Raw genomic sequence first — 13,673 nt, 5'->3', positions numbered from 1 at the left:
TTAACCGTTGCACCGAATTTCAAACCGCTCACACAGTACTTCCCATTGAGACACATGAACAATTCCCCGCAAGCGTTTTCTCGTAGCTCAATTTTTGACCCCGGCGCAAGCGACCGAAATTTCGATGGGGGCCGTCCGAATGGTCACGGAAATGGGCCAAATTTTGACCCCCCATATCTCGGGCCCTAATTGTCCGATCGACTTGAAATTTGAAACGTGGCCTAACAGGGTTTCGGCCTTCCTCCCCATGCTCGCCAATCGCGGCTCACCATGGGGGTCCGGGCCTTTTCGCCGTAAAGTTGAAACAAAAACTCGCGAATATCTCCGAAACGGTTCGATAGAATGTCGCAAATTTTGATGTGAAAGGGCTCCTTAGATTTACCTACAAACCCTCCAAATTTGGTGGTCCTAGCTTCCATAGTTGTTTTATGGCGAATTTTTTAATGTTTAAAAAATAGCGCAAAAATTGAACGGAAATTCCCTACAGAAACTCCATTCGCGAATTTTAAAAATCCGAGATAGCCAAAATGTTGCTCTCGAAGAGTACATCAATTTTAAAAAAAAGGTTTCTCTCTAGGATCAATAGGACCCGACTTTCATAGGGTCAAAGTTCACGAATTTGACACATTTCGGCCGCGACAATTCCCTATAACCGTTGCACCGAGTTTCAAACCGCTCACACAGTACTTCCCATTGAGACACATGAACAATCCCCCGCAAGCGTTTTCTCGTAGCTCAATTTTTGACCTCGGCGCAAGCGACCGAAATTTCGATGGGGGTCGTCCCAATGGTCACGAAAATGGGCCAAACATTGACCCCCCATATCTCGGGCCCTAATTGTCCGATCGACTTGAAATTTGAAACGTGGCCTAACAGGGTTTCGGCTTTCCTCCCCATGCTCACCAATCGCGGCTCACCATGGGGGGTCCGGGCCTTTTCGCCGTAAAGTTAAAACAAAAACTCGCGAATATCTCCGAAACGGTTAGGTAGAATGTAGCAAATTTTGGTGTGAAAAGGCTCCCTAGATTTACCTACAAACCCTCTAAATTTGGTGGTCCTAGCTTCCATAGTTTTTTATGGCGAATTTTTGAATATTTAAAAAATAGCCCAAAAATCGAACGGAAATTCCCTACAGAAACTCCATTAACGAATTTTAAAAATCCGAGATAGCCAAAATGTTGCTCCCGAAGAGTACATCAATTAAAAAAAAGTTTCTCGCTAGGCCCAATAGGACCCGACTTTCATAGGGTCAAAGTTCACGAATTTGACACAGTTCGGCCGCGACAATTCCCTATAACCGTTGTACCGAATTTCAAACCGCTCACACAGTACTTCCCATTGAGACACAAGAACAATCCCCCGCAAGCGTTTTCTCGTAGCTTAATTTTAGACCCCGGCGCAAGCGACCGAAATTTTGATGGGGGCCGTCCCAGTGGTAACGGAAATGGGCCAAACATTGACCCCCCATATCTCGGGCCCTAATTGTCCGATCGACTTGAAATTTGAAACGTGGCCTAACAGGGTTTCGGCTTTCCTCCCCATGCTCGCCAATCGCGGCTCACCATGGGGGGTCGGGGCCTTTTCGCCGTAAAGTTAAAACAAAAACTCGCGAAAATCTTCGAAACGGTTCGATAGAATGTCGCAAATTTTGGTGTGAAAGGGCTCCCTAGATTTACCTACAAACCCTCCAAATTTGGTGCTCCTAGCTTCCATAGTTTTTTTATGGCGAATTTTTAAAGGTTTAAAAAATAGCCCAAAAATTGAACGGAAATTCCCTACAGAAACCCCATACGCGAATTTTAAAAATCCGAGATAGCTAAAATGTTGCTCTCGAAGAGTAAATCAATTTAAAAAAAAAGTTTCTCTGTAGGATCAATAGGACCCGACTTTCATAGGGTCAAAGTTCACGAACTGGACACATTTCGGCCGCGACAATTCCCTTTAACCGTTGCACCGAATTTCAAACCGCTCACACAGTACTTCCCATCGAGACACATGAACAATTCCCGCAAGCGTTTTCTCGTAGCTCAATTTTTGACCCCGGCGCAAGCGACCGAAATTTCGATGGGGGCCGTCGCAATGGTCACGAAAATGGGCCAAACTTTGACCCCCCCATATCTCGGGCCCTAATTGTCCGATCTACTTGAAATTTGAAACGTGGCCTAACAGGGTTTCGGCCTTCCTCCCCATGCTCGCCAATCGCGGCTCACCATGAAGGGTCCGGGCCTTTTCGCCGTAAAGTTAAAACAAAAACTCGCGAATATCTCCGAAACGTTTCGATAGAATGTCGCAAATTTTGGTGTGAAAGGGCTCCCTAGATTTACCTACAAATCCTCCAAATTTGGTGGTCCTAGCTTCCATAGTTTTTTTATGGCGAATTTTTAAAGGTTTAAAAAATAGCCCAAAAATCGAACGGAAATTCCCTACAGAAACCCCATACGCGAATTTTAAAAATCCGAGATAGCTAAAATGTTGCTCTCGAAGAGTAAATCAATTTAAAAAAAAAGTTTCTCTGTAGGATCAATAGGACCCGACTTACATAGGGTCAAAGTTCACGAACTGGACACATTTCGGCCGCGACAATTCCCTTTAACCGTTGCACAGAATTTCAAACCGCTCACTCAGTACTTCCCATCGAGACACATGAACAATTCCCGCAAGCGTTTTCTCGTAGCTCAATTTTTTACCCCGGCGCAAGCGACCGAAATTTCGATGGGGGCCGTCGCAATGGTCACGAAAATGGGCCAAACTTTGACCCCCCATATCTCGGGCCCTAATTGTCCGATCTACTTGAAATTTGAAACGTGGCCTAACAGGGTTTCGGCCTTCCTCCTCATGCTCGCCAATCGCGGCTCACCATGGGGGGTCCGGGCCTTTTCGCCGTAAAGTTAAAACAAAAACTCGCGAATATCTCCGAAACGTTTCGATAGAATGTCGCAAATTTTGGTGTGAAAGGGCTCCCTAGATTTACCTACAAATCCTCCAAATTTGGTGGTCCTAGCTTCCATAGTTTTTTTGTGGCGAATTTTTGAAGGTTTAAAGAATAGCCCAAAAATCGAACGGAAATTCCCTACAGAAACTCCATACGCGAATTTTAAAAATCCGAGATAGCCAAAATGTTGCTCTCGAAGAGTAAATCAATTTTAACAAAAAGTTTCTCTGTAGGATGAATAGGACCCGACTTTCATAGGGTCAAAGTTCACGAATTTGACACATTTCGGCCGCGACAATTCCCTTTAACCGTTGCACCGAATTTCAAACCGCTCACACAGTACTTCCCATTGAGACACATGAACAATCCCCCGCAAGCGTTTTCTCGTAGCTCAATTTTTGACGCCGGCGCAAGCGACCGAAATTTCGATGGGGGCAGTCCCAATGGTCACGGAAATGGGCCAAATTTTGACCCCCCATATCTCGGGCCCTAATTGTCCGATCGACTTGAAATTTGAAACGTGGCCTAACAGGGTTTCGGCCTTCCTCCCCATGCTCGCCAATCGCGGCTCACCATGGGGGTCCGGGCCTTTTCGCCGTAAAGTTAAAACAAAAACTCGCGAATATCTCCGAAACGGTTCGATAGAATGTCGCAAATTTTGGTGTGAAAGGGCTCCTTAGATTTACCTACAAACCCTCCAAATTTGGTGGTCCTAGCTTCCATAGTTGTTTTATGGCGAATTTTTTAATGTTTAAAAAATAGCGCAAAAATTGAACGGAAATTCCCTACAGAAACTCCATTCGCGAATTTTAAAAATCCGAGATAGCCAAAATGTTGCTCTCGAAGAGTACATCAATTTTAAAAAAAAGGTTTCTCTCTAGGATCAATAGGACCCGACTTTCATAGGGTCAAAGTTCACGAATTTGACACATTTCGGCCGCGACAATTCCCTATAACCGTTGCACCGAGTTTCAAACCGCTCACACAGTACTTCCCATTGAGACACATGAACAATCCCCCGCAAGCGGTTTCTCGTAGCTCAATTTTTGACCTCGGCGCAAGCGACCGAAATTTCGATGGGGGTCGTCCCAATGGTCACGAAAATGGGCCAAACATTGACCCCCCATATCTCGGGCCCTAATTGTCCGATCGACTTGAAATTTGAAACGTGGCCTAACAGGGTTTCGGCTTTCCTCCCCATGCTCGCCAATCGCGGCTCACCATGGGGGGTCGGGGCCTTTTCGCCGTAAAGTTAAAACAAAACCTCGCGAAAATCTTCGAAACGGTTCGATAGAATGTCGCAAATTTTGGTGTGAAAGGGCTCCCTAGATTTACCTACAAACCCTCCAAATTTGGTGCTCCTAGCTTCCATAGTTTTTTTATGGCGAATTTTTAAAGGTTTAAAAAATAGCCCAAAAATCGAACGGAAATTCCCTACAGAAACCCCATACGCGAATTTTAAAAATCCGAGATAGCTAAAATGTTGCTCTCGAAGAGTAAATCAATTTAAAAAAAAAGTTTCTCCGTAGGATCAATAGGACCCGACTTTCATAGGGTCAAAGTTCACGAACTGGACACATTTCGGCCGCGACAATTCCCTTTAACCGTTGCACCGAATTTCAAACCGCTCACACAGTACTTCCCATCGAGACACATGAACAATTCCCGCAAGCGTTTTCTCGTAGCTCAATTTTTGACCCCGGCGCAAGCGACCGAAATTTCGATGGGGACCGTCGCAATGGTCACGAAAATGGGCCAAACTTTGACCCCCATATCTCGTGACCTAATTGTCCGATCGACTTGAAATTTGAAACGTGGCCTAACAGGGTTTCGGCCTTCCTCCCCATGCTCGCCAATCGCGGCTCACCATGGGGGGTCCGGGCCTTTTCGCCGTAATGTTAAAACAAATACTCGCGAATATCTCCGAAACGTTTCGATAGAATGTCGCAAATTTTGGTGTGAAAGGGCTCCTTAGATTTACCTACAAACCCTCCAAATTTGGTGCTCCTAGCTTCCATAGTTTTTTTATGGCGAATTTTTAAATGTTTAAAAAATAGCCCAAAAATCGAACGGAAATTCCCTACAGAAACTCCATACGCGAATTTTAAAAATCCGAGATAGCCAAAATGTTGCTCTCGAAGAGTGCATCAATTTTAAAAAAAAGGTTTCTCTCTAGGATCAATAGGACCCGACTTTCATAGGGTCAAAGTTCACGAATTTGACACATTTCGGCCGCGACAATTCCCTATAACCGTTGCACCGAGTTTCAAACCGCTCACACAGTACTTCCCATTGAGACACATGAACAATCCCCCGCAAGCGGTTTCTCGTAGCTCAATTTTTGACCTCGGCGCAAGCGACCGAAATTTCGATGGGGGTCGTCCCAATGGTCACGAAAATGGGCCAAACTTTAACCCCCCATATCTCGGGCCCTAATTGTCCGATCGACTTGAAATTTGAAACCTGGCCTAACAGGGTTTCGGCCTTCCTCCCCATGCTCGCCAATCGCGGCTCACCATGGGGTGTCCGGGCCTTTTCGCCGTAATGTTAAAACAAGAACTCGCGAATATCTCCGAAACGGTTCGATAGAATGTCGCAAATTTTGGTGTGAAAGGGCTCCTTAGATTTACCTAGGAAACCCTCCAAATTTGGTGGTCCTAGCTTCCACAGTTTTTTTATGGCGAATTTTTGAATATTTAAAAAATAGCCCAAAAATCGAACGGAAATTCCCTGCAGAAACTCCATTAACGAATTTTAAAAATCCGAGATAGCCAAAATGTTGCTCTCGAAGAGTACATCAATTTTAAAAAAAAGTTTCTCTCTAGGATCAATACGACCCGACTTTCATAGGGTCAAAGTTCACGAATTTGACACATTTCGGCCGCGACAATTCCCTATAACCGTTGCAACGAATTTCAAACCGCTCACACAGTACTTCCCATTGAGACACATGAACAATCCCCCGCAAGCGTTTTCTCGTAGCTCAATTTTTGACCCCGGCGCAAGCGACCGAAATTTCGATGGGGGCCGTCGCAATGGTCACGAAAATGGGCCAAACTTTGACCCCCCCATATCTCGGGCCCTAATTGTCCGATCTACTTGAAATTTGAAACGTGGCCTAACAGGGTTTCGGCCTTCCTCCCCATGCTCGCCAATCGCGGCTCACCATGGGGGGTCCGGGCCTTTTCGCCGTAAAGTTAAAACAAAAACTCGCGAATATCTCCGAAACGTTTCGATAGAATGTCGCAAATTTTGGTGTGAAAGGGCTCCCTAGATTTACCTACAAATCCTCCAAATTTGGTGGTCCTAGCTTCCATAGTTTTTTTTATGGCGAATTTTTGAAGGTTTAAAGAATAGCCCAAAAATCGAACGGAAATTCCCTACAGAAACTCCATACGCGAATTTTAAAAATCCGAGATAACCAAAATGTTGCTCTCGAAGAGTAAATCAATTTTAACAAAAAGTTTCTCTGTAGGATGAATAGGACCCGACTTTCATAGGGTCAAAATTCACGATTTTGACACATTTCGGCCGCGACAATTCCCATTAACCGTTGCACCGAATTTCAAACCGCTCACACAGTACTTCCCATTGAGACACATGAACAATTCCCCGCAAGCGTTTTCTCGTAGCTCAATTTTTGACCCCGGCGCAAGCGACCGAAATTTCGATGGGGGCCGTCCCAATGGTCACGGAAATGGGCCAAATTTTGACCCCCCATATCTCGGGCCCTAATTGTCCGATCGACTTGAAATTTGAAACGTGGCCTAACAGGGTTTCGGCCTTCCTCCCCATGCTCGCCAATCGCGGCTCACCATGGGGGTCCGGGCCTTTTCGCCGTAAAGTTGAAACAAAAACTCGCGAATATCTCCGAAACGGTTCGATAGAATGTCGCAAATTTTGGTGTGAAAGGGCTCCTTAGATTTACCTACAAACCCTCCAAATTTGGTGGTCCTAGCTTCCATAGTTGTTTTATGGCGAATTTTTTAATGTTTAAAAAATAGCGCAAAAATTGAACGGAAATTCCCTACAGAAACTCCATTCGCGAATTTTAAAAATCCGAGATAGCCAAAATGTTGCTCTCGAAGAGTACATCAATTTTAAAAAAAAGGTTTCTCTCTAGGATCAATAGGACCCGACTTTCATAGGGTCAAAGTTCACGAATTTGACACATTTCGGCCGCGACAATTCCCTATAACCGTTGCACCGAGTTTCAAACCGCTCACACAGTACTTCCCATTGAGACACATGAACAATCCCCCGCAAGCGTTTTCTCGTAGCTCAATTTTTGACCTCGGCGCAAGCGACCGAAATGTCGATGGGGGTCGTCCCAATGGTCACGAAAATGGGCCAAACATTGACCTCCCATATCTCGGGCCCTAATTGTCCGATCGACTTGAAATTTGAAACGTGGCCTAACAGGGTTTCGGCTTTCCTCCCCATGCTCACCAATCGCGGCTCACCATGGGGGGTCCGGGCCTTTTCGCCGTAAAGTTAAAACAAAAACTCGCGAATATCTCCGAAACGGTTAGGTAGAATGTAGCAAATTTTGGTGTGAAAAGGCTCCCTAGATTTACCTACAAACCCTCTAAATTTGGTGGTCCTAGCTTCCATAGTTTTTTATGGCGAATTTTTGAATATTTAAAAAATAGCCCAAAAATCGAACGGAAATTCCCTACAGAAACTCCATTAACGAATTTTAAAAATCCGAGATAGCCAAAATGTTGCTCCCGAAGAGTACATCAATTAAAAAAAAGTTTCTCGCTAGGCCCAATAGGACCCGACTTTCATAGGGTCAAAGTTCACGAATTTGACACAGTTCGACCGCGACAATTCCCTATAACCGTTGTACCGAATTTCAAACCGCTCACACAGTACTTCCCATTGAGACACATGAACAATCCCCCGCAAGCGTTTTCTCGTAGCTTAATTTTAGACCCCGGCGCAAGCGACCGAAATTTTGATGGGGGCCGTCCCAGTGGTAACGGAAATGGGCCAAACATTGACCCCCCATATCTCGGGCCCTAATTGTCCGATCGACTTGAAATTTGAAACGTGGCCTAACAGGGTTCGGCTTTCCTCCCCATGCTCGCCAATCGCGGCTCACCATGGGGGGTCGGGGCCTTTTCGCCGTAAAGTTAAAACAAAAACTCGCGAAAATCTTCGAAACGGTTCGATAGAATGTCGCAAATTTTGGTGTGAAAGGGCTCCCTAGATTTACCTACAAACCCTCCAAATTTGGTGCTCCTAGCTTCCATAGTTTTTTTATGGCGAATTTTTAAAGGTTTAAAAAATAGCCCAAAAATCGAACGGAAATTCCCTACAGAAACCCCATACGCGAATTTTAAAAATCCGAGATAGCTAAAATGTTGCTCTCGAAGAGTAAATCAATTTAAAAAAAAAGTTTCTCTGTAGGATCAATAGGACCCGACTTTCATAGGGTCAAAGTTCACGAACTGGACACATTTCGGCCGCGACAATTCCCTTTAACCGTTGCACCGAATTTCAAACCGCTCACACAGTACTTCCCATCGAGACACATGAACAATTCCCGCAAGCGTTTTCTCGTAGCTCAATTTTTGACCCCGGCGCAAGCGACCGAAATTTCGATGGGGGCCGTCGCAATGGTCACGAAAATGGGCCAAACTTTGACCCCCCCATATCTCGGGCCCTAATTGTCCGATCTACTTGAAATTTGAAACGTGGCCTAACAGGGTTTCGGCCTTCCTCCCCATGCTCGCCAATCGCGGCTCACCATGGGGGGTCCGGGCCTTTTCGCCGTAAAGTTAAAACAAAAACTCGCGAATATCTCCGAAACGTTTCGATAGAATGTCGCAAATTTTGGTGTGAAAGGGCTCCCTAGATTTACCTACAAATCCTCCAAATTTGGTGGTCCTAGCTTCCATAGTTTTTTTATGGCGAATTTTTAAAGGTTTAAAAAATAGCCCAAAAATCGAACGGAAATTCCCTACAGAAACCCCATACGCGAATTTTAAAAATCCGAGATAGCTAAAATGTTGCTCTCGAAGAGTAAATCAATTTAAAAAAAAAGTTTCTCTGTAGGATCAATAGGACCCGACTTTCATAGGGTCAAAGTTCACGAACTGGACACATTTCGGCCGCGACAATTCCCTTTAACCGTTGCACCGAATTTCAAACCGCTCACACAGTACTTCCCATCGAGACACATGAACAATTCCCGCAAGCGTTTTCTCGTAGCTCAATTTTTGACCCCGGCGCAAGCGACCGAAATTTCGATGGGGGCCGTCGCAATGGTCACGAAAATGGGCCAAACTTTGACCCCCCCATATCTCGGGCCCTAATTGTCCGATCTACTTGAAATTTGAAACGTGGCCTAACAGGGTTTCGGCCTTCCTCCCCATGCTCGCCAATCGCGGCTCACCATGGGGGGTCCGGGCCTTTTCGCCGTAAAGTTAAAACAAAAACTCGCGAATATCTCCGAAACGTTTCGATAGAATGTCGCAAATTTTGGTGTGAAAGGGCTCCCTAGATTTACCTACAAATCCTCCAAATTTGGTGGTCCTAGCTTCCATAGTTTTTTTATGGCGAATGTTTGAAGGTTTAAAGAATAGCCCAAAAATCGAACGGAAATTCCCTACAGAAACTCCATACGCGAATTTTAAAAATCCGAGATAGCCAAAATGTTGCTCTCGAAGAGTACATCAATTTTAAAAAAAAGGTTTCTCTCTAGGATCAATAGGACCCGACTTTCATAGGGTCAAAGTTCACGAATTTGACACATTTCGGCCGCGACAATTCCCTATAACCGTTGCACCGAGTTTCAAACCGCTCACACAGTACTTCCCATTGAGACACATGAACAATCCCCCGCAAGCGTTTTCTCGTAGCTCAATTTTTGACCTCGGCGCAAGCGACCGAAATTTCGATGGGGGTCGTCCCAATGGTCACGAAAATGGGCCAAACATTGACCCCCCATATCTCGGGCCCTAATTGTCCGATCGACTTGAAATTTGAAACGTGGCCTAACAGGGTTCGGCTTTCCTCCCCATGCTCGCCAATCGCGGCTCACCATGGGGGGTCGGGGCCTTTTCGCCGTAAAGTTAAAACAAAACCTCGCGAAAATCTTCGAAACGGTTCGATAGAATGTCGCAAATTTTGGTGTGAAAGGGCTCCCTAGATTTACCTACAAACCCTCCAAATTTGGTGCTCCTAGCTTCTATAGTTTTTTTTATGGCGAATTTTTAAAGGTTTAAAAAATAGCCCAAAAATCGAACGGAAATTCCCTACAGAAACCCCATACGCGAATTTTAAAAATCCGAGATAGCTAAAATGTTGCTCTCGAAGAGTAAATCAATTTAAAAAAAAAGTTTCTCTGTAGGATCAATAGGACCCGACTTTCATAGGGTCAAAGTTCACGAACTGGACACATTTCGGCCGCGACAATTCCCTTTAACCGTTGCACCGAATTTCAAACCGCTCACACAGTACTTCCCATCGAGACACATGAACAATTCCCGCAAGCGTTTTCTCGTAGCTCAATTTTTGACCCCGGCGCAAGCGACCGAAATTTCGATGGGGACCGTCGCAATGGTCACGAAAATGGGCCAAACTTTGACCCCCATATCTCGTGACCTAAATGTCCGATCGACTTGAAATTTGAAACGTGGCCTAACAGGGTTTCGGCCTTCCTCCCCATGCTCGCCAATCGCGGCTCACCATGGGGGGTCCGGGCCTTTTCGCCGTAATGTTAAAACAAATACTCGCGAATATCTCCGAAACGTTTCGATAGAATGTCGCAAATTTTGGTGTGAAAGGGCTCCTTAGATTTACCTAGGAAACCCTCCAAATTTGGTGGTCCTAGCTTCCATAGTTTTTTTATGGCGAATTTTTGAATATTTAAAAAATAGCCCAAAAATCGAACGGAAATTCCCTGCAGAAACTCCATTAACGAATTTTAAAAATCCGAGATAGCCAAAATGTTGCTCTCGAAGAGTACATCAATTTTAAAAAAAAGTTTCTCTCTAGGATCAATAGGACCCGACTTTCATAGGGTCAAAGTTCACGAATTTGACACATTTCGGCCGCGACAATTCCCTATAACCGTTGCAACGAATTTCAAACCGCTCACACAGTACTTCCCATTGAGACACATGAACAATCCCCCGCAAGCGTTTTCTCGTAGCTCAATTTTTGACCCCGGCGCAAGCGACCGAAATTTCGATGGGGGCCGTCGCAATGGTCACGAAAATGGGCCAAACTTTGACCCCCCCATATCTCGGGCCCTAATTGTCCGATCTACTTGAAATTTGAAACGTGGCCTAACAGGGTTTCGGCCTTCCTCCCCATGCTCGCCAATCGCGGCTCACCATGGGGGGTCCGGGCCTTTTCGCCGTAAAGTTAAAACAAAAACTCGCGAATATCTCCGAAACGTTTCGATAGAATGTCGCAAATTTTGGTGTGAAAGGGCTCCCTAGATTTACCTACAAATCCTCCAAATTTGGTGGTCCTAGCTTCCATAGTTTTTTTTATGGCGAATTTTTGAAGGTTTAAAGAATAGCCCAAAAATCGAACGGAAATTCCCTACAGAAACTCCATACGCGAATTTTAAAAATCCGAGATAGCCAAAATGTTGCTCTCGAAGAGTAAATCAATTTTAACAAAAAGTTTCTCTGTAGGATGAATAGGACCCGACTTTCATAGGGTCAAAATTCACGATTTTGACACATTTCGGCCGCGACAATTCCCTTTAACCGTTGCACCGAATTTCAAACCGCTCACACAGTACTTCCCATTGAGACACATGAACAATTCCCCGCAAGCGTTTCTCGTAGCTCAATTTTTGACCCCGGCGCAAGCGACCGAAATTTCGATGGGGGCCGTCCCAATGGTCACGGAAATGGGCCAAATTTTGACCCCCCATATCTCGGGCCCTAATTGTCCGATCGACTTGAAATTTGAAACGTGGCCTAACAGGGTTTCGGCCTTCCTCCCCATGCTCGCCAATCGCGGCTCACCATGGGGGTCCGGGCCTTTTCGCCGTAAAGTTGAAACAAAAACTCGCGAATATCTCCGAAACGGTTCGATAGAATGTCGCAAATTTTGGTGTGAAAGGGCTCCTTAGATTTACCTACAAACCCTCCAAATTTGGTGGTCCTAGCTTCCATAGTTGTTTTATGGCGAATTTTTTAATGTTTAAAAAATAGCGCAAAAATTGAACGGAAATTCCCTACAGAAACTCCATTCGCGAATTTTAAAAATCCGAGATAGCCAAAATGTTGCTCTCGAAGAGTACATCAATTTTAAAAAAAAGGTTTCTCTCTAGGATCAATAGGACCCGACTTTCATAGGGTCAAAGTTCACGAATTTGACACATTTCGGCCGCGACAATTCCCTATAACCGTTGCACCGAGTTTCAAACCGCTCACACAGTACTTCCCATTGAGACACATGAACAATCCCCCGCAAGCGTTTTCTCGTAGCTCAATTTTTGACCTCGGCGCAAGCGACCGAAATTTCGATGGGGGTCGTCCCAATGGTCACGAAAATGGGCCAAACATTGACCTCCCATATCTCGGGCCCTAATTGTCCGATCGACTTGAAATTTGAAACGTGGCCTAACAGGGTTTCGGCTTTCCTCCCCATGCTCACCAATCGCGGCTCACCATGGGGGGTCCGGGCCTTTTCGCCGTAAAGTTAAAACAAAAACTCGCGAATATCTCCGAAACGGTTAGGTAGAATGTAGCAAATTTTGGTGTGAAAAGGCTCCCTAGATTTACCTACAAACCCTCTAAATTTGGTGGTCCTAGCTTCCATAGTTTTTTATGGCGAATTTTTGAATATTTAAAAAATAGCCCAAAAATCGAACGGAAATTCCCTACAGAAACTCCATTAACGAATTTTAAAAATCCGAGATAGCCAAAATGTTGCTCCCGAAGAGTACATCAATTAAAAAAAAGTTTCTCGCTAGGCCCAATAGGACCCGACTTTCATAGGGTCAAAGTTCACGAATTTGACACAGTTCGACCGCGATAATTCCCTATAACCGTTGTACCGAATTTCAAACCGCTCACACAGTACTTCCCATTGAGACCCATGAACAATCCCCCGCAAGCGTTTTCTCGTAGCTTAATTTTAGACCCCGGCGCAAGCGACCGAAATTTTGATGGGGGCCGTCCCAGTGGTAACGGAAATGGGCCAAACATTGACCCCCATATCTCGGGCCCTAATTGTCCGATCGACTTGAAATTTGAAACGTGGCCTAACAGGGTTTCGGCTTTCCTCCCCATGCTCGCCAATCGCGGCTCACCATGGGGGGTCGGGGCCTTTTCGCCGTAAAGTTAAAACAAAAACTCGCGAAAATCTTCGAAACGGTTCGATAGAATGTCGCAAATTTTGGTGTGAAAGGGCTCCCTAGATTTACCTACAAACCCTCCAAATTTGGTGCTCCTAGCTTCCATAGTTTTTTTATGGCGAATTTTTAAAGGTTTAAAAAATAGCCCAAAAATCGAACGGAAATTCCCTACAGAAACCCCATACGCGAATTTTAAAAATCCGAGATAGCTAAAATGTTGCTCTCGAAGAGTAAATCAATTTAAAAAAAAAGTTTCTCTGTAGGATCAATAGGACCCGACTTTCATAGGGTCAAAGTTCACGAACTGGACACATTTCGGCCGCGACAATTCCCTTTAACCGTTGCACCGAATTTCAAACCGCTCACACAGTACTTCCCATCGAGACACATGAACAATTCCCGCAAGCG

This window comes from Stegodyphus dumicola, chromosome 3, assembly GCF_044657685.1.
Source record: "Stegodyphus dumicola isolate Sdum_Otavi_A_Nest chromosome 3, ASM4465768v1".
NCBI lineage: Eukaryota > Metazoa > Arthropoda > Arachnida > Araneae > Eresidae > Stegodyphus > Stegodyphus dumicola.
Note: the sequence above shows the minus strand (reverse complement) of the source record.